We start from the raw sequence: 25,135 nt of genomic DNA on the forward strand, positions 1-25,135 counted from the left end.
TACTGTCTATGGGAAAACAAACGGATTCCCATGAGAACAGAACTCGCACTAGATCTGCAAAGTTTCTTGATAGCAAAAATGGCACAAACTTAAAGAAGCTAACGTTACTGAATACGGGGTTACAGAGGTGTCCCTTTGAAATAGTCGAAAACTGGATTAATGACCCCACACAGCGGCCAAATATGGACTATTCAGACATCTAACGATACCACTATCTCGTGGAATCGCCAAGTAAGTAGCCTTTTTTTTTCATTAACACTCACAGTATGACAAACTAGACGATGAATGGATCATATTCAACTTGATTTAAGCTATTGACACAGTCTAATAAGGTAACGTTAGCTGCTATATAACAGCTTAGTCTTTCTAATAGCTAGTCGACAACAAAACTGTCAATAGCGTAAATCAAGTTAAATATGATCCAAGTGACATGGCCTCATCGTCTAGTAGTTTGTCATAGGCTACTGTGAGTGTGTAAATGATAAATAAATAAATAAAAAGGCTACTTACTTGGTGATTCCACGAGATAGTGGTATCGTTAGATGTCTGAATAGTCCATATTTGGCCGCTGTGTGGGGTCATTAATCCAGTTTTCGACCATTTCAAAGGGACACCTCTGTAACCCCGTATTCAGTAGCTTCTTTAAGTTTGTGCCATTTTTGCTATCAAGAAACTTTGCAGATCTAGTGCAAGTTCTGTTCTCATGGGAATCCGTATGTTTTCCCATAGACAGTATAGAGGTGTTTTCCCCCAAAAGGGGGCGTTACCCTTCGATGACGCAAAAGTGGCGTTGGTCTATAGTGGCTATATCTATGTGGTCTATCGAGACCTGTCCATGTCTGGCCTACCGTGGCTATATCTGTGGCTATATCCATATCTGTCTGGCTATCATGGCCGTATCTGATCATTGAGTACAGTCTACGTCTGGCTCATGGCCTTCAAGACTTTCGTATGTTTGGCTATGATGGCTGCCTCTGCAGCCTATCGAGACCCGTCCATGTCTGGCTTCGCTGAGACTGGCCGTACTCAGCTTCACCCCGTATTTTATTATATATTTAAATTACAAATTAAACTATTTAAATTAAATTTATAAAAAAAATTTAAAAAAAAGCTAATCATGGCATCTCCTTTCTTCTTATTTCAGGATCATCTAGGAGTCCAGTGTATACTTCATCCATTCATTTTGGGGGGAAGGCTGGCCCCGTCCCGATGGATCTACAATCCACCTACTTTTGGGGGATCGGCTGCGCCCCTGCCTTCGTCTCCTGGCAGGAAATGCTGATCCGCTACCCTCTGATTACGATCTACGGACAGGGCCTACGCCAAAGAACTTTAAAAAATAATTGTTTGCTGGGCTGCTAATAAATGGATGCTTTGTTACATCATCTTATCTCCCGAGTCTTTCTGGTAGAAACGAAAGCTTTAGCATAAGTTCTGCCAGGAAAACGTAATTACCGCGTCACTCGTTAAACTTCAGGTTATCCAATCACGTTCTTATTCTTATTGTATAAAAGATCGGTACTCACTCATGTTTGAGTTCGCAGATGCTGACGCGACAACAACCTCCACCCTCCCCACCACCACCAGGCTGGTCCCGTCTATACTTCCCGGGGGGATTGGCTGCGCCCCTGCCTTCGTCTCCAGGCAGGAAATGCTGATCCGCTACCCATTACGATCTACGGACGGGGCCTACGCCAAAGAACTTTGCAAATAATTGTTTGCTGGGCTGCTAATAAATGGATGCTTTGTTACATCATCTTATCTCCCAAAACTTTCTGGTAGAACTATATGAAGGGACCTTTTTGGACTAGACTAGGGTCGTACTTGAGGCTAGACTCAGCTTCCTGTGATGCAAAAAGAATTTTCTGCCTCAGATCTAAAGCACAAATGAGAAAGTTCTGAGGGGTTTCTGTCTTGGGCCACTGACATTAGTTTTTTGTACAATTCCTTTGCGCCCTTCTCCTGGTAATGTGACCGAAGGATTCTTCTCAAGGTAGGTAACGTTAAATTGCCTTTGCCCTCCAAGTAATCTTTGCAGTGACATGACAAACATATTTAAGACCTATCCAATCTGAATTTAAGACAATTTAATACTTTTTAAGGCCTTATTTTTAAGACTTTTTAATACTTTTTAATGACCCGTGGCCACCCTGTCAAGTTTCATGTTGGTTGCGAATAATTGTTCAGTGTCAGTTTAAAGCAGAATGTCTACTTGGGCAGGAAGAACTTGCAGCTTCTCCTGGTTAGGGTAAGGAACCTCAGATTACTCGCACTTCTGACTGTCCGGTCGTGAGACTATACTGCACAACCCCGACCTTCTATCGTGATGGTTGTGGTTGCAAGGTGGAATGTTGTCATCTGGCACTACATCGATCGGCAGTACCAGGGACCATCCGTCCTCGCTGGGGCCTCCAAAATGTTGCACCCCTGGAAAAAGAGTAAAGGATAAAATAGACATTAATAAATGCAAAGGCACGGACTCGATGTTGTCTGTGCGTCAAGCTGTATTGGCTGTGCCGCACAACATAGTTTGTGCCAGCTACTACCTGCAGCCTTTGATTCCCCTCTAGTGGACATTTCTTGAATTACACTTATTTTTTTCTCCAGTTAACCAACAAAACTACAGTAATCTCACATATTTTGTTTAGTGTTGCATAAATCATATTGATATTTTTAACCACACTACAATTGCGTCGTGAAGCACATGTAAAATCAGTCCAATGGAAAGCCGGGACGTCATAGGTGACGTCATAGACCAAGAACTATAAAGCACCCCTGAAATCAGACCACAACATCTTCTGAAAGGTCTGAAGCAAGTCGATCAGGGCATGCAGGAAGTATGGCAGAAGAACGCTGCGTCTCGTTCCCTCTCAGGGAACCAGGGTTACATACGTAACCTGAGACGTTCCCTTTCAAGGGAACTCGAGCTGTGTTTGAGACGCGGTGGGAACCCCATGCCCACTATGCTATAGTGACAAATGCCCGTTCTGTGTGAAGTACGTGCGCACACTAAGAAGCAAGCAACCTAGCCCAAGGAGTGGTGAGATTTAGGTCATAAAACCTGACAAAAGTATACGGTAAGTACCAGCCAGCCGCATTAGAAACATCCTGAAGGGAAACAACCGAAATTAAAGCCATAGAGGCCACCATAGTCCTCCTAGAATGGGCCCACACAGCCATAGGTGAAGGCTGTCCGGCCGCTTCATAAGACAATGAGATAGCCTCAACTATCCATTTGCTCATTACCTGTTTAGATGCAGGGCACCCTCTCTTGAGTGACCCAAAGCAGACAAATAACTGCTCAGTCTTATGCCACAGGGCAGTTCTGTGAATATAGGCATCCAAATTGGGGAACAACTTAATCTGTTATGTCCAGTTCGGACATAACAGATTACGTTGTTCCTGATCTGGGGTATTAAAAGGTGGAGGATAAAATGCCTGCAACACTATTAGGTCCACAACATAAGCTGGGACCTTAGGAATGTAACCCGGTCTAGGGTAAAGAAATGCTTTCACCATACCAGGTGCAAATTCCAGGCATGAAGGAGCAACGGACAGGGCATTCAAATCTCCAATTCTCTTAATAGATGAAATAGCAAGGAGAAATAGAGTTTTCAAAGTGAGGAACTTTTCTGAAACTTCTTCGATGTGCTCAAAGGGAGCTAAAGTCAAAGCCATTGAACCATCAAGTACAAATCCATATCTCAAGCTGGTGCTCTAGAGTGCAGTGCAGGTCTCAACCTCAATGTACCATGGAGAAAACAAATAATTAGAGGATCTCTCCCGATAGAAGTACCCCTCATAGGGGTATGGTAGGCCGATATAGCCACCACGTAAACCTTTAAGGTAGAAGGAATAACCCAGCAGAGAAATGGTCTTGCAAGAAAAGGGTGTTCAAAGGGCTTTAAACGATTCCAGACGATAAATAAGGGTCTTATCAAGCGAAATGATTGCTTATATTAAAAAATAACAAAGTTTAAGTTTTATACGCTCAAATGGTCACCTTGCTCTGTTCTGTGATGTGCGTTTGTGACTCCTATTCGAACTCGTTCATCAAAATGAACAAATCTTTTCCTGAGTCAACTTGTTCGTTTTGTTCGTAGAATGAACCAAATGACACGAAAAAAGATTTGTTCATTTTGATAAGCGAGTTTGAACAGGAGAGTCATGAACGTGCATCACAGAACAGCAAGGCGACCATTTGAGCTTATAAAACTTAAAACTTAAGACTTTTTTTTTTAAATGAGCGATCGTTTCACTTGATAGTTTGCACTGAAACTGTGTTTTGGACCTTGAACCGTTTGGCTCCCATTGAAGACCATTATATGGAGAAAAATCCTGGAATGTTTTCATCAAAAACTTTAATTTCTTTTTGACTGAAGAAAGAAGGACATGGATATATTGGATGACATGGGGGGGTGAGTTAAATTATTATTTTTTTAAATAACTCCTTTAAGCAAAATAAACAAGCTGACATTCAGTACAACCTGTGTCTTTTATTTAGAATACAAATGTCATTTACATCTTTGAGTGTGTCAAGAGATTTAAAGCACCATTTTTTGAAGACTGCACATGTGCAAACATGCTCTACTATGTAAGAACGAGCCAATGATTGAATTTGGAAAAAACTGAGAAATAACTGGGAAAAATGAGAAATAGTCCTCAGATGTCATGTCCGCAATTTATATCAAAACATCTAGCATTAATTCGATCTCAAACAGTTTCAAAATAAGTTAATACTCCACCAAGTGCGTGATGTGACAAACCAACGTGGCTGAACGACCACTTTGTGACAATATGGTTTCGGGAAACAGTTGTGACTAGTTAATTAATTTCTTCAACAATGCATCTTACTATGGTAGTGCAGCATCAAGGTACGTAATTGTACGGAAAACGCACCCTGACCTCTCACCCAAATACAAAACTAGATGCCAATATGTCTGTAAACATCCATCCAAAAGGCAGAACAGGCCATGGTTACCATGGCAGCAAAGGTATGCCAGCGAGATAATTCTGGGTTTGTGATCCAAAAGAATCCGGAGAGAGTTGGCATTCAACAGCATTCCCCATTTAAAATAGATCCATAAAGGATTTTTTTTCCCATTAATTTATAGACAAAACTTTCTATGAATGAACAAGCATTCCTACAGTAGGACATTGTGTGTATCATTACTGTTTTGTGTATTGTCTTTTGTATTGTATAATGTTTTATGGACCATGATTGAACCTAGTTAACATAACCTCATTTATAAATAATCCTGGTTTAGTATCTTAGTTTTTAATCGTTAAATTATCATTAAAGGAGTCATAACCTGCAATTTTCACTTTTCCACGAGAATCAATGTATGTTATGATTGCCTAACGATTATACATTGGCCGGGAAGCCAATATTCAAAACTGAAGAGTTTGTTTACCCCAGGGTTTGTAAACCAGCCCACGTGCACGCGCACTCAAATACGAGATTTTAATTTCTCCCCCTTCTTGACGTCAAGACGGGGCAGGATATACCATATATGGACACCGCAGACATGCTGGAAGCCCGCGCTGTCCCTCTCCCCCTTATTCAGTCAAGAAAGATGCAGAAATGTAGTGCACATGAGTTGCTCTGTGGTTGACTGCCAGAATCAACATTCAAATGTGTTTTCTCTACCAAAAACTGACCAAACTACCAGGGACCAGTGAATGCAATTAATTTTTAATGACGCTGTTCGAACAACCCTATCAACTGGCTCAACGTTAACTTTAAAAATTTTACACAGGAATCCTTTACAACGTTTACTTCGAATCGGACAATAATGCCTACAGAGTCAGAGTGCTGTATAGAGATGGAACAGGTATAGTTTATTAGTTTAATTACGGTTATTGTAACGTATTTGTCATCTGCTTGTATGTATCCAATATTTCTTAATAGCCTACAAGTCTGCTGTTTCGGACCAGGTCCGAAATATGATCTAACATATACTGATGAGTTTAAAAAAAGTTTATTGTACATCATACAAAAGATGAAACGTCAGTTTTACTTCAGAAAATCACCGTAAGAGCTGAGTAAACACAGTAAATTAAGCGTGAACGTGAAACAAGGCAAAAACAACACATGATAGCAAACGTTGATCTCTACTGTAAGCTAAAAAAAAAAAGTAGACTACATCTCCCTTAATGTAATCTACATTAAATAAAAGGTAAACTTAAGTAAATATAGCAACAAACGTTTTAGCTTGTTACTGATGTTAATGTATGTCTCAGTCAAAATGATTGTCTTTACTATTCAGACACATGTTGATGCAGACGTCCTTCCATTGACTCAATATCTTCCGGTTCAAGCTCTGGTTCAGAGTCTGGCTCAAACATATGGTTGAATTCCGTAGGTCGTGGCCAGGTCGGGTTCATTCATTCACAACTTGCGCCATGATGTTATTTTGGAATGATATGCTGAAGTTACCTGTGGTGTCAACCCCCCTCCTTCCTGCCACCAATCAACGCGCCCCTCATTTGCATTATTAAAATGACCGTCCACGACAGCCAAAATATCGCATCAGATCTCGCGAGACAATAATACATTCAGAAATAAGGGAATATTTTTCCACTTTTCTTTTTTAGAAGGGCCTGAAAGACTATAATAGAGCGTGGGTATCCAAGGTAATACTAGGTTATGACTCGTTCAGAGTTCCTGTGGTGCGAGCACTCCAAAAAGTGGGTACTTCCGCCAGGTTAGGTTCTAGGAACCCTCTCATTAATTAACCCCAGTCTAATTGATACTCAAGGCATCTGCTGAATTTCAGTATTATGATTTATAATACGTCTTGCTTTCCTGTATTATGATTTAGCTTGTTAAATTGTATGTATTTATGTGTATTGTTGTAATAAAGTCATGTTCGTGTCACACGTAAAGTTGTTTTTGGTTCATATACTGGAACCCCTAATATTTGGCAACATTCTCTGAGTAGTACTGTATTAAGGACTGTATTCCAGTAAGAAAGTTATTTCTAATACCCTGTAAACTAACATTTCTTATAACTAATAAGCAGTTCTCAGGACAAACTGGTAAGTTGATTGTGGTATTAATTTTTGCAGCTGATCTAAATATTTATAATTATAACTAGTTGTGATTAGTCATATTTCTTTTTTAGAGCTCATTTGCTACAATGAATGTATAAGAATTAGAATATATACTGTAAGCCACAACAAACAGATGAAAAAAAAAATCTCTAATAGATTTGCCGTTCTGATCTCCATCAGTCACTGCCGATGACTGAAGATCTGTGGTGGGTTTTGTGAGTGTGGGTGTTATTACAAGCTTAAATCCCCATTTACCTGAGGGATTACAAGAGAGAATGGGAGGCATGCGGATCGGATCAAAGCAGAAAGTGCTATATAATTCTAAGAGGGTGCTTTATTAGAAATTAAATAAGAGAATTAAGAATTACTGCAAGGTTCACGGTCAGTGGCTTTCTTAATTTAAACCATGTTACTCCTTATTAGACTTTGCAATTACAATTACAGCCTGAGTTATTCGAAGGAGTATGGTGCATGAAATATGAAATGAAGGAAGCAAATTTATTCCAATTATTCATGATACGGCCGTCTGACTTCATGGCCTTTTCCCAGTGAAAGAAGGTGCTTTAAATGAGGGAACATTTAAAAGCAGTGATCTCAAAGCGCTATCTGGAAATATAAGGTAGCCGATATAGTCTCGCTTTTAACAGGTTAATAGATATTTATAGAAATGGTGTTGAAACACTAAAGTTGAAGTACCCATATGGTTGGCCTTTAGTCTGCCCGAATAATAAACTACGTTATTTCTTATATATCTAACAAGCCACATGTATTGTTAGACAAATCTAAATTCAGTTCTGAAGAGCGAGGGATGTGTCTAAAGAAGAATACTGAATTTGAAAATGGGCTATTTAAGGCATTTTTGCTGTTAAAACATAAAAAGTCTGAAAATGTTTAAAATATAAAGAATGAAATTGTTGATTCACCATTTGTGAGGTGGCAGCAAGCTATAACTCACATACATGTTCTCTGTTTCTAAGAAGTTCAATTCATATCAAAATCTGCCAAACTTCTAATACTACTTCTAAATAGGATGTCAACTATGTAGTAGTTGACATGTGAATAGAAACGTAAATAGAAATTCCGCTGGACCATGCCCACAATGAGGCAATGCCACTAGTGGAATGAGCCCTGATGCCCAAGATTTTGTCTTGATGTCTTTTCATAAGCACTTTGTTTAAACGTCTCAGATCTAAGATGGGTCTAAAGGCTCCGTCCTTCTTGGGTATGAGAAAACAATGGCTGTAAAAGCCCGACTTGCTCAGAAAAGGCGGTACCAATTCTATGGCCCCTTTGCACAGCAACATCGCTATTTCTGTGCGGAGTAGATGTGCTACTTCCGCATTCACTGTTGTCGCAGTCCGCGCTTGAAAGCCAGGGGGATGGCGAGTGAACTGTAGAGTGAATAGCCCTGCTTTATTGTGCTCAGTCAGCACCCATTCTGAAACCCCATGGGATGGCTTTCCATACTTTTATATGTACAGTTAGGGGGTGAATGGTCTTCGGCCCTCTGTGCTTGAAAGCGGCGGCTCACTGACAGCCATGACAGGCTGATACGTATGTGGCGTCCCGATTGTCGTGAATGGGGAACACACTTTTACCACTTTGTGATGTGCAAGCAGAGCCTTGGGCGAACTGTCTATTTGTAAGCGTAAACGCTTTTGCTCGGGCACAAGATATATAAATTTGACACCCCGATTGCTTTGGATGGGGAGCATTTTATGATCACCCTGCGTTTTGTTACAACTCTTAAATGTGAGCGCTCGTGGGTTGGCACGTGACTTACGTTCATAACCTGACTGATTTAAGTCTTTAGAGGCCATGTAACAGAGCAGGCAGAGAGTGGGCACAGACCTGTGGATTTATTACATCCAACACTTGAGCGGCTATTGCCTGCTTTATGAGAATGGGCTCTGTGAATGACACGGGAAGTGCTGTGCTTGCGTGTAGGGGTGATCACTGGGGTTTGGGCACTTTCTCTACACTTAAAACACCATCGGCACGAAGCGTATAACCAGATATTATACTCTTTTTGAGATTTCTCTGGGTCGCTGTGAAAAGGGGTATGTGTGCAGGCGAGAGGGTTGTGTTACCGGCTCGTTGGCTACTAAATGAACCACTGCAGTAGCCTGTTTGAAGGGAACTGACAGGGAAATGAGCTTTTATGGCAGTCCGGCCGCAGCGGGACTCGATCGTCTTTTCCTTTTTCTACTGCCGCTAGGAGGGCTTCACATACTCTGGCTTCAGTGCGATCTTTTGCCGAGGCCCTCTGGGAGGCGGCAGTCTGTGACGGCTGTCCGAGTGTGACCTAGGGCGGCTGGTCACATGAGCAGCCTGTAGAGGAACTTAAACGTTGAGGCAGGAAAAGGTGGCCTGCGTGGTCTTTTGTTCCTCGGAGAAGCGGTCGACGATCCCACTCACTGCTGGGGCAAAGAGACCAGTAGGGGAAAGTGGCGCACTCAGATTCCCTCATGTCAGCAAGCGTCAACCAGAGGTGCCTCTCTGTGACGGTTAACACAGCCATATACCTTCCGATGGCTTGAGCTGTAGTCTTAGTAGCGTGGAGTGAGAGATCTGTCGCACTTCTCAAGTCTGTGATGGCAGCTGTGATGGCCCTTGTCGTCCCATTTACGGAGGAGGTCGGCTTGTAGAATCTGAAGTACAGCCATCGAATGTAGAGCAGAAGTATGTCCATACTTCAAGAAGAAGTATGGCGTATGTGCAGCCGACAAGGGCGGATGTGGCTCTGCAGGCTTTAGATGAGAGGGCAGACATTGAGCACCATCTCGCGAGGGTGGACAAAGGTGTGCTGCGACCGCCTCCTCCACAGTGGGAATGGCAGTGTATCCCCTCTCGGTGGCGCTGTCCACTTAGGAGACTGACATGGAAAAGTGGGAGTAAAGCCTCGTGGAGAATGGTGCATTCCATGACTTAGCCAGTTCCGTGTGGAGTTCAGGCAGAAAAGAGGTGGCCCTGGCTACGGGCGCTTGATGGTGGCGACTCGAAGAAAGCAGCCGTCGAGTCTGTTTGCTGCGGTCTCCTTCGGCGGCGACCACTTGAGCCTGAGTCATTCAACAGCCTGAGACAGGAGGGGCATCATCTGAACCTCCACTTCAGCACGGGTCTGACCAGATTCGTGGATCAAGGAGGAGGAGGAGTGATGAGAACCCAACCCCTCCTCGCCTTCCGATGCCAGGATAGAACAGCAGTCCCTTGTGGCATTTCCTTCAGCCTTGTCATCAGAAACAATGACAGAGCGGCTCAAAGGCGGCAGCTGCGCATCTGTGAGGGGAGGCAGAGAAAGTTAGAGCGAGGCTCGAGTGAGGGAGTCCGGAGAGCGCATTGTGGTGTTCACAGGCTTCATCGGCCTTTCTAAGTTATCTTAGAAAGTTATCTGAACGTTATCTGAACTAGAGAACACTATTATCAAAGTTGTTGAAAATTGAAGTTGTTAATGATTCTGTGAGGGTCAAATGTTGAAGTCTCAATAATTTTCTTCTTCATTGGATGAAAAAGATATTGTGAACTTTCATTGTTGGTTTGACTCTGTTCTCATGGCTGGAGTGCAGACTGTTTTCTGACACACACATTATATTCTTGATCCAAAGGTTAAGCTTAAATCCTAATGGATAAAGAAAAAAACAACAAGTCCTTTTGACTAGATATGCCAACCTCAGAGTTGCCCCTGATTAGGTTAACAGTCACCTGATTAATGTTAAACTTACAGTAGATTAAGACCAGAATCTGAATTTACACAATTTGTATTCCATAGGGCTATTATGGGTGGGTTTAGGGCAGTGGTAGGTAAACGACTGGATCCGACTGGTTTAAGCGAGAACATGAATTGCCGCTAGGTGGAAAAAACCATAGGTCTACTATGGGTAGGTTTAGGGCAGTGGCAGGTAAACACCTAGATCTGACTGGTTTAAGCGGACATGAATTGCCACTAGGGTTTAAGCGAACATGAATTGCCACTAGGTGGAAAAAAAACATAGGTCTACTGTGGGTAGGTTTAGGGCAGTGGCAGGTAAACACCTAGATCCAACTGACTTAAACGAAAATGAATTGCCACTAGGTGGGAAAAAACATAGGTCTACTATGGGTAGGTTGAGGGCAGTGGCAGGTAAACGCATAGATCCAACTGGTTTAAGCGAACATGAATTGGTGCACAAGTTAATGCACAAGTTAATAGCATTTTCGGATAGGTTGTACTACACTACTTGATGTAAAAAACCTCCTTCCACCAAAAGGTACCATTCCTACTCCTTCAGGTAATGCATGAGAGAAATATTCAAGACACTCTCCTCAGTAGTGTACCTCAGATTCACCGGATGTTTCTTCTCTTTAAACAAGAGACACCCTCCTCTGAGGCGGCCCATCCTGGATGACCAGTCCAGGACGAGTCTCCCGCGGCCAATTGCTGATCGAATTACACCAGATCCACAATCACCATCGTTGTTGGGCTCCAGTTCTGGAATTTTAATCGATGTTTGAAAAAAAAAAACTGACGTCTCCTTCTCTTTACCCCCTATCCTAGAAAATAATCCAAAAGGAACCTTGCAATGGGGCAGGCATCGAAACTGGCGGATGAGGAACGTTCAGCACCTAACATCAAGCTTCTACCAGTTCTTCTCCCTCGAAGACAAGGCAAAACCAGAACAACATCATAGGACAATCGCTGGATGCGTTGGCTTCTGGATTGCAATCCAGTCTACTGCTCTACAATCCCTGAAGGTGAACAAACAAGGTCAGTGCGTAAGTATGTTGTTGCAGAGTGTGCTGTTTCATTAAAGTTGCTGATCACCCATAGAAGACTGGGATCCATTTAAGGTCCGTTAGCCCCAGACCACCTTCCCTGCGTGCTGTCCTAGTGGACCCAGGGGGGCTGGATACTTACCGCCCTCTCAAGCAACCCTGTGTTAACACCGCAAGGTATCCAGGTTACACAGAATAGGCCTGCGAGGAACAGTCTACCTCCAGGTCTACCTCAGGGCCCTATGTCAGCCCTGCTGACTTAACCCAGGAAATCTGGCCAGGGAAGGCCCCAAATAGCAACACATTGTTGCCAGATCCTTCTATTTCCACAGACAAGACCCCCTTCACCTACTCTTCTTCAAAGGTCAAGATTTCTCGGATGCACATTTCTGTTAAGCAACCCTTCCCTTTGAGAGTAGAAAAAGACCAAGCAAGAATAACTCTTACCAAAGGATGTATTCATCAGCCGTGCCCGAACTGCAGTCTGTACCCTGATTTTATTATATGCAGGACCCCTGCAGATATGTTGGGAAGATGATACCATGCCTCTACAAAATCTACTAAGGGAACCAGCATCTCGAGTGTAATGAATCTTGGCCAGGCGACGTTCTGAAACCCATACACGCACACACAAACCTTTCACTTCCCCCACACATCGGAATGTGTGGAATGTTTTTGAACAAAGAGAAGGACTTTTGGTGTTTAAAAACATTCAACAAAATGTTTTCAATGGTTTTTATGTATATGTGTCTTCCCCATGTCACAGTGGAATAACTTTGTTTGGTCACAGTTTAAATAGGAATTAAAAATACCTCCGCCATGCATTCGAAACATAAGTGTATATTCCTTTGATATAACATAATGTTCCTTGATATCTCTAGGATGCTTATTAAATGAAACACTCGAATATGCATAGAGATGTAAAGTAAAGTGTATTTTTAATTCGTTTTACTGCCAATGAAGATCAAATTGTTATTATAGAACACACCCCCTTCCACGAGAAGCGCGCGCTGAGGAACAAAGGACCATAAAAAGGACCATAAATAAGGCTTCTCGCGTGTAATATCCACTCTCCGATTGGCTCAAGCCAACAGGAAGGGGATGGATTTCTCCAAGGTGATAAATGTGAGAACGCAGGTCCGCCCTCGCTCTCTTCTGAACTTTCCAGCGCTCAACATGTAAACCTCACGGGACTCTGATCCAACCATGGGTCTTTCCTTTTGTTCGTCTAAAAGTTTCATCTTTTCCTCAAGTGGACTACCAAGTTCGTCTTCCAGGAAAGGAAGTGGACTTTGCCGAACTATCTCCTCGGGTAACGTCACCTCAAAGACTCTCAGACTTTCAAACACTGGCGCTAAATGCCGACGAACGCCACGTGACTCCCCACGGAACAAAGCAGCCATGAACGAGCCGGGACGGGCCGCACCAACATGCCGCGGCCGCGCTTCACGTGACGCACGCGCGCCGGACCGGCGCACCTCTAGCCGACACGTGGCCTGAACGGGTCGAGCAACGAGCCCACGACTCACACAGACCACATGTGCCTTGCAAGTATACCTTCTTTTAGAGCTTCTAAGAAGCATTAAGAAGACGTTTTTGGGGTGTCAAGAAAGGTTAACTGACTGTTTTGATGAACGTAACTCTCTCTCTCTCTTACAACTCACTCTCTCTCTCACTCTCTCTCTCAAACTCACTTAACTTGCGCGTATCCATTGTCTAAACGCTCTGCGTCGTCTTAGTTTGTGTTTTAATGTTTGTAAATACATGTATCATTGTAACGTAGTGAATGCTTAAGTAGGAACTTTATTAAATACAAAATATGCTTACCTTGACTGATTGTCTTGCTCATGATACGGGTCAATGAAATGTCGATTTAAAGCTACACGCTTTACAGAACTATAAATACCTAAGAGGGTATTTGGTTATATAGCAGGGAAGGCAGATTCTAGTGGCCACAGAATTTGTTTTCACAAGCTATATAACTTAATTGAGCTAATTGATTTTACCTGTCTTGTAAAACGTGGTCCTTGCAATCAATAACAATTAATTTGTGGTGGATTGCGGGGATGCACATGTATGCATATGGGTAAAATTAATAAATTAACATGTAAGACCGGTCTGATCCAAATCTGTATGAATAATTATTAATTATCAATTATTAATTATGATATGCAAATTCCCCCCTGATCAGAACCGACCCAGAATCTTTACATTATGGTGGAGAATGCTGAGCATTTCAAACTTGTTTATGAGCAATCAATTTCAAGCTAATGTGTATATTGTTATTTAATATTGTTTATGTAATATTTAATATTACACGCGCATCGGAGTGAACGCTTTGCGAACTCATGATATGACTGATCTGGGCACGAAAGCCGCCTCAGTCAAGCACATTTAACAAGCTGCTAAATGTTCAAACATTTTAGTCACTGTTAATTGTTAAAAATAAACTGCAGTTTCCATAGTATTAAATTTGTTCTGGCACAGATGGAAGAGAAACCTCTGTGCATAAACGACACTTTTAATAATTTTAACTCCACTGTCCGGACGAAATTCTCCGAATAGTGTCGAAGACAAGATACGGTAAAACGATGCTCTTTTACTGTTCTTAAAAGGCCTTATATTATAATCGTTAGAGTAACGATAAGCTCCTGGTTGAAAAAAACATTGACTTAGCTACTCAATGTATAAAACCGCCAAGCATATTATCATAAGTGCTATTTGATATATGCCTGTTGGAGCAGGAAACAGACGAGTAATTCCTGTTTTCCTTTGCACAATGCAGCTAAAGGAAAAAAATCCTGCCAAACGTGCTTGTAAAATATCGTACCGGAAAGAAATCCGTCGAGATTTAAAATTCCGTAATATTTGTGATTATTCTCCCTCTGAATAAATCACGGGTCAGGGGGCTGGTTGTAATACTACTGCCAGACACTAGGGTGCGCCCTTGAGTGCTTTGCAGTATCAAATTTCCACCGGTGTCCTGACTTTACCCCGTGTGAGCGCAGTGGCGCCATCGTGTGGACACTAACAGCTAGGTCATCTTTTCCTCAAAATTCTCTGTTAGAAAATCCCTATTTTCTTACTGAAATTTTGAACTAGTTTCTCTAACTTTCAATGCATGTGCAATTTACAGCCTCGTTGTAATAACATGATTTTCTTTACCTTGACTGTGTGCACTTGTTTTGAATTTGGTTCAAACCACGTTTGAATTTAAAATTCAGAATTAAGTCTTAGCAGCTTCTGATGACCACTTAGAGGAAAGCGCCCCCTTGTGGCAAGCCCTTTTGCTAAGTCATCAGCTAACATCACTCTGTTTTTGCATGGCTCTCTCCGTTGGTTGTATTCTGGTTATCACTGATCCCTCACCGTAATCGTGATTATCATCAAATATGACACCAACCTTTAATTTCCTACACTTATTCAAATTTGGTTTGAAACAGACAAATTTCGAAGTTAATTTGAATTAATTCTCTCATTTCCCATTGGGAATTGTTTATGGCTTTATTTCTATATTTCCTCCTCAAATTATTTTTAATAATTTTGATCTGGTCCCGGTACAACTGTATCCTTACTAATCTAATGGTTACTTAACCCCTATGCATTTGCTCAAATTTGAATTGTGTTTAAATCAGTTTGAATGCAATTTAAATCAAGCTCTCTGTCAGCCCGGTGAAACACTAGCAGGAAGTGGCCCAAAACCCTTAGTGGCCAAAACCCGCCACTACAGCTCGCTTCCTCCTGTGTTCTTCATTGCGGCACTCTATCCCTTTCCTGAATGGAGGCTAGGTTGTTCTGATAAGTAACATTGTCATAATTTCCTTTTTGTTTATACCATAATTTTAGTAAAGCTGTTGCCTTTGATTTTTCTACAAAAAAACACTCAATTTGATTTAGATAAAGGAGCTTTAATTCACATTGAAGTACACTTGTTCTTCATTCTGTTTTGTGTTTGCAAGAAGAAATCTCTCTCGTGCTGTGATGATTTGACAGTCATCTCTGCCTGGGGTCCAGCGAGCTGGTTCGTCTGATCTGCGTCACCATCACTGACTGAGCGCGAGTCTCGGACTTTTCTGTATCTTCTGTTGGTGTGGCCCGCAACACGATACCACCAATCTGGCACCGCCGGTGGTGTTCAAGGTCAAGTTGCTTGAGAGGGCGCACCTCGGTACAGATGCACCGAAAGGCCCGGGACACTGCTGTCATGTGTGGGGCGACAGAGGGACCAACCACGATGCTGACTCCGGCCAGAATGACCTCATTTCACCCCAGGCAAACTAGAAAAGGTATTAAAACCCATCCACTTACTATTTGCCACAGAACCTAGAGATTCCCCTGGTAATTTGAAGTGGTTGGCTTCCTCCTCTCCGAGCCACAAACCGGCTCCAAACAGGCTTAGGCCTTCTCTTCTTCCCCTTTCTAACACTGCTGGTGTACTACTGCCATTTCAGTACCGACCTCCCCATCTCTGATGGTTGCATGTTACTTCAAACTTTGCTAGATTGCCATTGCTCTGTTCTGTTGTGCTCTGTTCCTTTCAGTTCACCTAGAGACAGAACCTCTCTGACACACCAAGGAAAGCTGAAGAATAGTTTGACAACCAAGTCGTTAGCACCAACAGGTGACCCCTAAGCTAGCGCCCTGTCAAAAACCTTCATTCAGACCCATGATGACCTACCCAAATTGTCCCACCAAACGGTTTAACTGTCTGCATCAGTTAACCAAAATTCTCATACACGGCTTAGCCTGTATTATAGCTCGTTAAAAGTAGTCGAACTGGCATTGGTCTGTCTGTGTGTGTTGTGTTCCTCTCGTCCACAGTGAAGCCAGTATGTTCCAGTCCTACAGTCCCACAACCCGCTGGGACGACCTGGGACAACCCGGAGACATGGCTGAGATTCATGACATCTCCATCCCTGCCCAAAGCCACCAGCGACTCAGAGCCCCGAGCCAAGAGCAGCTGACAAAGACTGGGCCAGACACGTCACGACCTCGCTCACCAGCTCAACGCACACGCACGCCTCCGCGAAAGGAGCCGCATCGCCCTGGAGCACAAGGTTGTAACGCCGAGGATGACAACGGCCCCGAGCTACCGAAGGGAGTGAAAGACTTCAAACTGCCCTGTCTAATTTTCTACATAGACTGAAGAAGAATAGTCAGAGAAAAGAACTAAAAAGAATTCAACGAGAAACTCCGACAAAGTGAAGTCTCTTGCAAAGAGCAGAGACCGAACTGAAAGAGACTCAAAAGCCACGGCCTGCGCAAGAGGCCCGTGCGACCACCCACAAGCTCGTTCAGCAGAGACAAGATCTCGAACACGAACTTGACCCACAGAGTTGCAACACTCTGATAGACTGCAGCATGACTGGAAAGGGGGAGGACACACACCACAAGCTTCCCCTGACCAGTCTGCACATTTCAGCCAAAACACAAGAGCTGAAAAAGGGGGGTGAAAAAGCCCGCCTTCCACAACATCTCTGACAATCTACAAGACACTGACTTTTCACCTGCTGTCTCCAACCGGTGCACACCCGACACCGACACCCAGCAGGACAGACCCAGGAGGGCCTGTGCTACCACCACCGGCTCCAAACGAGTTTTCTGTGGAACTTACAACGAACCTGTAACTGAGGAGGACGCCAGTTTCAAGAAACTTTCCCTCCAAAAAACTCGTCAGTCACCATAGTTCTCTCGGCCCCATACCATGCCCACTCAACGAGGCGTGGAGGCCCCCAGTAAAAATTCCTCAAACCCCAAATTATTCTGAACTGCAGAACCAGAAGACACACAGCACGAACACCGTGCAAGACTCTGCGTTTGTAGAATTAGAATTTTACTAAGTTAAAGGAATCTGAGACAGGCATGTAAGCCTCAACGGCCGACGGACTATGCACGACTCTTTTGAAACAGACAGTTTCTAGATGTTGTTTAAATCAGCACCGTTAAACATTAGGTTTCGTGACAGTGAAGAGTTACAGAAAACACCAACTCCGAACAGGGCATACAGTACGTTACCCTGACAACAGAGTGTAGTAAAATCACCCGAGTTTTAACTATTGTTAACCTACAGGCGTGCACTCGATCATCGCGACCCAACTAAAACGCAACGTGCAACACGCATCTTGATCGCTGGCTTATCTAAATGCAGATAAAACAAATAGCTGGAATTGACATCTCTACTTTGAAAAAAAAAAACAGCCTTAGAGTCCCAACTGATATCAAGAACGTCAGCATTAAAGCGTAAGTCTGTGTAACAAAGGTATCACCCCAGCAGCTTGTAATCTGTACCGATATCTATTCTGCTTTGGTTAAAAAGAAATCCAAATCGCGGTATGACTAAACCTGTTCCTGACGAAGGAAGCCCAGGACAGAGTTATATGTAGGTAGACCTGGGAGACGCTCCCCCTTTCTACAAAGTAAAGGCCTTAAGTTTATTGTTAGATTGATGTAATTCACCTAAATTTTAGCTGCATCGACAAGCAGAAAGCCACTAAACGATCAAAACAAGCTACTCGCGGAAGAGCTAACACTCATGCATGAGAGAGACGTACCTATATATGCTTAGACGAGCTTTGACTCAGCAGCAAACCTATTTCCTTACCCTGTAAACAAATAGAACAAGACAAGCTTTGACTTGCAGCAAATCTATTTCCTTACTCTGTAAACAAATAGAAGACGTGTAAAGTAAAGAACAGAGTTCCATGAGAAAACCAGCAAATGCCAAAACACATTTGCGTTTTACTGAATGCAACCAAAGTTCTTGAAAATCATAAAGTATAGGCGCCTCATTTTAACCCATTAAAACGTGCATGATTCATGTAAAATATACAGACATTCTTCAGGTACTGTTGAATTGCTCTGACATGCTCTGGTTCCCATGACAACTTGTCACAGGAAGTGTTACCTTGTAATGTCACTTTTGTAAACAAACCAGCCTGGGTGGCTAAGCTAACCTAGCCTAGCGACACGCTCTGGATCCCATGACAACATCTTGTCACAGGAAGTGTTACCTTGTAATGTCACTTTTGTAAACAAACCAGCCTGGGTGGCTAAGCTAACCTAGCCTAGCGACACGCTCTGGTTCCCATGACAACATCTTGTCACAGGAAGTGTTACCTTGTAATGTCACTTTGGTAAGCAAACCAGCCTGGGTGGCTAGCCTAGCATCAAGCTAACTTAGGCTAAGCTAAACTAACCCAGCACTAAGCTAACTCCGGCTAAGCTAACCTAGCTTAGCATCAAGCTAACTTAGGCTAAGCTAACCTTACCTAGCTCCCATCCAACATAAGCTAAGCTGAATAACCTCCACAGTTAACAGTTAGCATCATTTACGTGAACCCTTACTCACCGCTCGTGTTCCACAGTGCAAAGTATTCTAGAATACTTTCTCAACACCAGTTAGGGTTTTAAATTACTCACTTTCCATGTTTACCATTCTTATTAGCTAAAGTTTACCTTCACAGGGTTAGGAATACTCCTTGCTAACCGTTAAGGGCGAACTCCGCAGATGCCTTGTTAATTAAACTTAAGTTTAACTACATGAAAACTGCGTGACTAACTACAGAATAACGCGTGTAACCGTAGGAATTTTCATCGGCATGTTGACTAAAGCTTTGGAGGGACACACTATGTGGTTTTGAACACCCAACCGCTACAACCCACTATAGTGTTGATCAAAGCAAATCCAAAGTTTAGTCACTAATGCCACTGAACACTCTTGACCTCAGATCATTCCCGTGTTTTGATCACTTTATTTCCTTTTGCTTTAATTTTAATTTTATTTTGCCTCATTGATTATTTCATTCCTTCGACCTTGATGATAATAGCAAGCAGCTATTCCCTTTGGTCATCTATATGATTTAATTTCATCTCCTCTCTTGTCCGAGTGTGGTTCTATTCCTCATAGGGCCCAGAAAGGAAACAGAGACCCCCTTATTTGTTATTTTGGCTTAGTTTCAACCAATGCACTCGTTTGTGACCCTGCAACGCAAGTAATTTCAACAATTTACTAGGGCACTACTAGAGTCCTGAGGGTCGATAATAAGCAGAATTTAAATAAGAAAGCGGTCCTTTTCCTATTATTGTTCACTTCGTTGAGCCATAGTGGACCACCAGCTAAGTCCAGAGAAATAATTTAGTCATAAGGACCACCTTATGTTATTTATTTTATCTCGGATATGTCCTTTCCAGGAAATACGCTCGGAACCACACAAGACTTAGCCCTAACATGCACAGCTAAGATAAGGACACAAGAGACACTTAGCTTTATGCTAAACACTTAACTAACTTATTAAGCAGTAGTTCTGAACTTTTAGGGCCATGCATTAGTCACTCACAACAAGTGTGCCAGAATGCCACAGAGCCCCTGCTTAAACCGACCTCAACCTGCCAAGGAACCACTGCCCCAAACCACGGCATGGCTCCAAAAAGGATGCAACAAAGCTAACCAGAAAGGTCCCAAGATTTACTCAGGACCCTGCATCTACCCACGACATGCAGACAAGACTTTCACTTGCAAACTGTCTAACCAACATGACTGCATGAAACAGATTCTGCTTGATATGGATTACGTCCAGTCGCGAGGTGCACAGCTTCCTAGATCGTCAAACAGAGACTGTCAAAATGGACTACCAGCTGTTGCAATAAGCTTTGATCGCTTAACTCCCTGATCCAGAATCAGACCAAGGGTTATCACCACCGTGGACATCAAGTAAGACCGACTTGAAACTCCACCGACTTCGGCAAGCCTACTTCGAGAAGCAAACCATCAGGTATGAAAAGGATACCAGTTTCAGAACTTTGTTCCCTTAAAACCTGCATCCCACAGTGAGTTAGTCAATAAGCACCCTGGCCTGTGCTTGTAGCCCGTCTACCTCAGCTAAGAGACTGGGCCTGCAAAGCTCACATTAAGCAAAGGCTTTGTCCGAAAAGACTGTGTAAAAACCCTCAGACTAACCTGTCTCTGAGCACGACTCAGAGCTGCCCCTAGAAGGCACCCCATACATCACTAACACCTTCACTGAGAGTTAAACCGTTCCAGGCCAGCAGAGGGCAGCACAACAGTCATGGTGCTCATCTAACGCCCCAGAGCAAGAGCTCTGAAACATTTCTGGAAGCCAGCCGGCGACCCAGAATGGACCGCCCAGCACCAAGAGACTCAAGCCCAACCAGCCCAGAGCGGTACCCTCTCAACACGCCACTGGTAAGCACAAGTCTGAGCACACATCAGATAACAACAGTGCAGCCACGTCACAGACGGCAGAAATCCTGAAGGTGCTGAAAGCGTTTCTGCACGAGACATCACAAGGAGACAAGTCAGACATCCTATGTCTCAGCGCAAGACCCAAGCCAGACACCCAGAACACTGCTCGTCAGCATCAGACCACAGAGCTCACGGTCGCATCACAAAGCGACAACACCAAGCAGCCACCACAACTGACAGCTGCACAACCTGAGCATGACAGTCCGGTGTCCCACACAAGACCGGTCCTAACCGCTCATCGATCACAACACCAGCCCAGATGCCTAAACTTCTGGGAACCCTAAACAAAAGGGGGGTGGCACAAAAGACTCTACATAGCCACCACGAGAGACAATCATTTGAGCCTCGAAGGCCTCTCAGACACTAGCTCAAACATCACGCTAATGTCAGCCCAACTCTTCGAAAGACTCACCGCTAAAGCTAAGAGTCAAGAACGCACTCTCAAAGCCCAAACATGTGAGCTGAATGAAAACCCTACAGCCAAAACAACTTCTGGCTCAAAACAGGTTGCTCCCATTCATCCATTTGGTCCTATGAGCCTGATTCACCCAGGGTACCGATCACGAACGATCACGTACCCACTTCTGATTGCCCAAGATCTGTTAGATCGCTTTGAGCCTTTAATAGACTTTAATCAACTGAATGCCTGAGCTCAAGTTCAAGAACCCCTCCCCCTCCAGTCATACAGGTCAAGAGAACCTAACTGGCAGGTCACAGAGGTCACAAGAACTCCCGCAGCCAGCCATGAAGACACAGCCTCAGCACCAAATGGAGAGGTGAACTTGCTACTCTGCACCTTTCAGCTCACTAAAGACTTTGACTAACCAAATGAACTCTGAAACTACCACCTCTTTACCCCTCCAACCTCCCAAGCCTGCCGTCGGACACATCAGGCAGCACACCAAGAACATGCTGCTCAACGGCCCTACAACTCAGTTTCATGCACCTCGTGACATCACTACGCCACGGCTTGTGCTGCCACGGTGCAGAAAGGGGGATATGCCAGTGTATGCCCAGTCACGCACCATGTGGGCTGCACACGGCTGCACACCGCAGCACCAGGACATCTCGGCATCCTCAAAGGCATCAGACTGTCCCAGCCGACAGCCGCTGAATTCTTTCCTCCCTTTCTCTCTCTCTCCCCTGTCTCTGTTACAGGATGCTGCTGTGGTCGTCTTCCTGTGCCTCCAGCCAACCAGAGGACAGCTACTGTCGACCGCCTCACCGCCGGGGCCGACATCAGACAGCATATGGTCGACTGCCACGCAAGCAGAGCTAAATGGACTCCCACGCCGCTGCTGTCAGTACGCAGTCAAACACCGGCCTGTCCAGCAACCAAACGAACTGAAATTCCACAGCCAAAAGGTAACTCACAACACAGAGTGCCTCCTCACAGACCATCAAGAAATTGAAAGGAACTGTGATAAATCCGAAACGCACACAGCATTCTACTGAACCAGACAAGTGAGCTCCAGCGAGACAACTGTTCACTGTCTGCCAGAATGACTTTGCTAAAATTCACCAAGCAGCCTTGGCTCCAAGACCCGAGCTACCCTGCTGCAACCGAGCCTGAGTCAAGTCCCAGCCAGGACGAAACCCACGATTTCACCCTGATTCCAGAACTGGAATTATGAACGATGATAGGAGGGGTCCAGCCAAACTGGACTTGTTCCCAGTGACCGCTGTGTCTCAACTGCACACCTGTTGCACTGCACAACTGCCTCACCGGTAGTCCAATCCTGGACTGCAGCTGATTCTGCACTGGGTACCTCTACGGTAATCAACCACACCCTGACACTTGACATTCACGCTGCACAAGAGGCAAGGAAATGCAAACCTCCACAGCCACCACGGGACCCTCGGGAAGAGGGTACCACGCTGGAGACTGCGTCAAACCTCAGCAAGCTGAGTCCCCACCTCAGCCTAGCCGCCGCCTGCCACCTGACCCTCATGATTCACCTGCCATCCGTCCATTGCGATGGTGTCGTTCGATGAAGTCACACAAGGACTTCACCTAACGAAAAGGGGGAGATGTAATGAATCTTGGCCAGGCGACGTTCTGAAACCCATACACGCACACACAAACCTTTCACTTCCCCCACACATCGGAATGTGTGGAATGTTTTTGAACAAAGAGAAGGACTTTTGGTGTTTAAAAACATTCAACAAAATGTTTTCAATGGTTTTTATGTATATGTGTCTTCCCCATGTCACAGTGGAATAACTTTGTTTGGTCACAGTTTAAATAGGAATTAAAAATACCTTCGCCATGCATTCGAAACATAAGTGTATATTCCTTTGATATAACATAATGTTCCTTGATATCTCTAGGATGCTTATTAAATGAAACACTCGAATATGCATAGAGATGTAAAGTAAAGTGTATTTTTAATTCGTTTTACTGCCAATGAAGATCAAATTGTTATTATAGAACACACCCCCTTCCACGAGAAGCGCGCGCTGAGGAACAAAGGACCATAAAAAGGACCATAAATAAGGCTTCTCGCGTGTAATATCCACTCTCCGATTGGCTCAAGCCAACAGGAAGGGGATGGATTTCTCCAAGGTGATAAATGTGAGAACGCAGGTCCGCCCTCGCTCTCTTCTGAACTTTCCAGCGCTCAACATGTAAACCTCACGGGACTCTGATCCAACCATGGGTCTTTCCTTTTGTTCGTCTAAAAGTTTCATCTTTTCCTCAAGTGGACTACCAAGTTCGTCTTCCAGGAAAGGAAGTGGACTTTGCCGAACTATCTCCTCGGGTAACGTCACCTCAAAGACTCTCAGCCTTTCAAACACTGGCGCTAAATGCCGACGAACGCCACGTGACTCCCCACGGAACAAAGCAGCCATGAACGAGCCGGGACGGGCCGCACCAACATGCCGCGGCCGCGCTTCACGTGACGCACGCGCGCCGGACCGGCGCACCTCTAGCCGACACGTGGCCCGAACGGGTCGAGCAACGAGCCCACGACTCACACAGACCACATGTGCCTTGCAAGTATACCTTCTTTTAGAGCTTCTAAGAAGCATTAAGAAGACGTTTTTGGGGTGTCAAGAAAGGTTAACTGACTGTTTTGATGAACGTAACTCTCTCTCTCTCTTACAACTCACTCTCTCTCTCACTCTCTCTCTCAAACTCACTTAACTTGCGCGTATCCATTGTCTAAACGCTCTGCGTCGTCTTAGTTTGTGTTTTAATGTTTGTAAATACATGTATCATTGTAACGTAGTGAATGCTTAAGTAGGAACTTTATTAAATACAAAATATGCTTACCTTGACTGATTGTCTTGCTCATGATACGGGTCAATGAAATGTCGATTTAAAGCTACACGCTTTACAGAACTATAAATACCTAAGAGGGTATTTGGTTATATAGCAGGGAAGGCAGATTCTAGTGGCCACAGAATTTGTTTTCACAAGCTATATAACTTAATTGAGCTAATTGATTTTACCTGTCTTGTAAAACGTGGTCCTTGCAATCAATAACAATTAATTTGTGGTGGATTGCGGGGATGCACATGTATGCATATGGGTAAAATTAATAAATTAACATGTAAGACCGGTCTGATCCAAATCTGTATGAATAATTATTAATTATCAATTATTAATTATGATATGCAAATTCCCCCCTGATCAGAACCGACCCAGAGTCTTTACACGAGACTGGCCTCTGGTGTTTTTCGAGCACCCTTTTCGACCCCCTGAAGCGGAAGACCGTCAGGCTGTAGTCGGTTTTCGTGACCATAACTGATGCTCGTTTTTTACTCTTTGGAAAAAATGATGCGGAGTGTGTTCACTGGAAAATGATGCGGCCCAAAGCATCACCGATGGCAGGCCATTCACATCGTTTCCTTGAGGGCTCCGCTGTGAGAACTACCTTGGTTACCCTGCAATGGAGGGGACAGCCCTCAGAGGTCCAACCACCCCAGCTAGGACCTCTTTCCTGAAGCCCTCCTAGCCTGAAGGACGTCCCTCAGGTTGCCTCTCTGGCTGAAGAACTTCTGCTGGGAGCGTTTCCTCTGTTGCCTAGCTCCCGGAGGAGGTGCTCTAGAGGAAACGCT

This window comes from Pimephales promelas, chromosome 6, assembly GCF_988280905.1.
Source record: "Pimephales promelas chromosome 6, fPimPro1.hap1.1, whole genome shotgun sequence".
In the NCBI taxonomy this organism is placed as follows: Eukaryota; Metazoa; Chordata; class Actinopteri; order Cypriniformes; family Leuciscidae; genus Pimephales; species Pimephales promelas.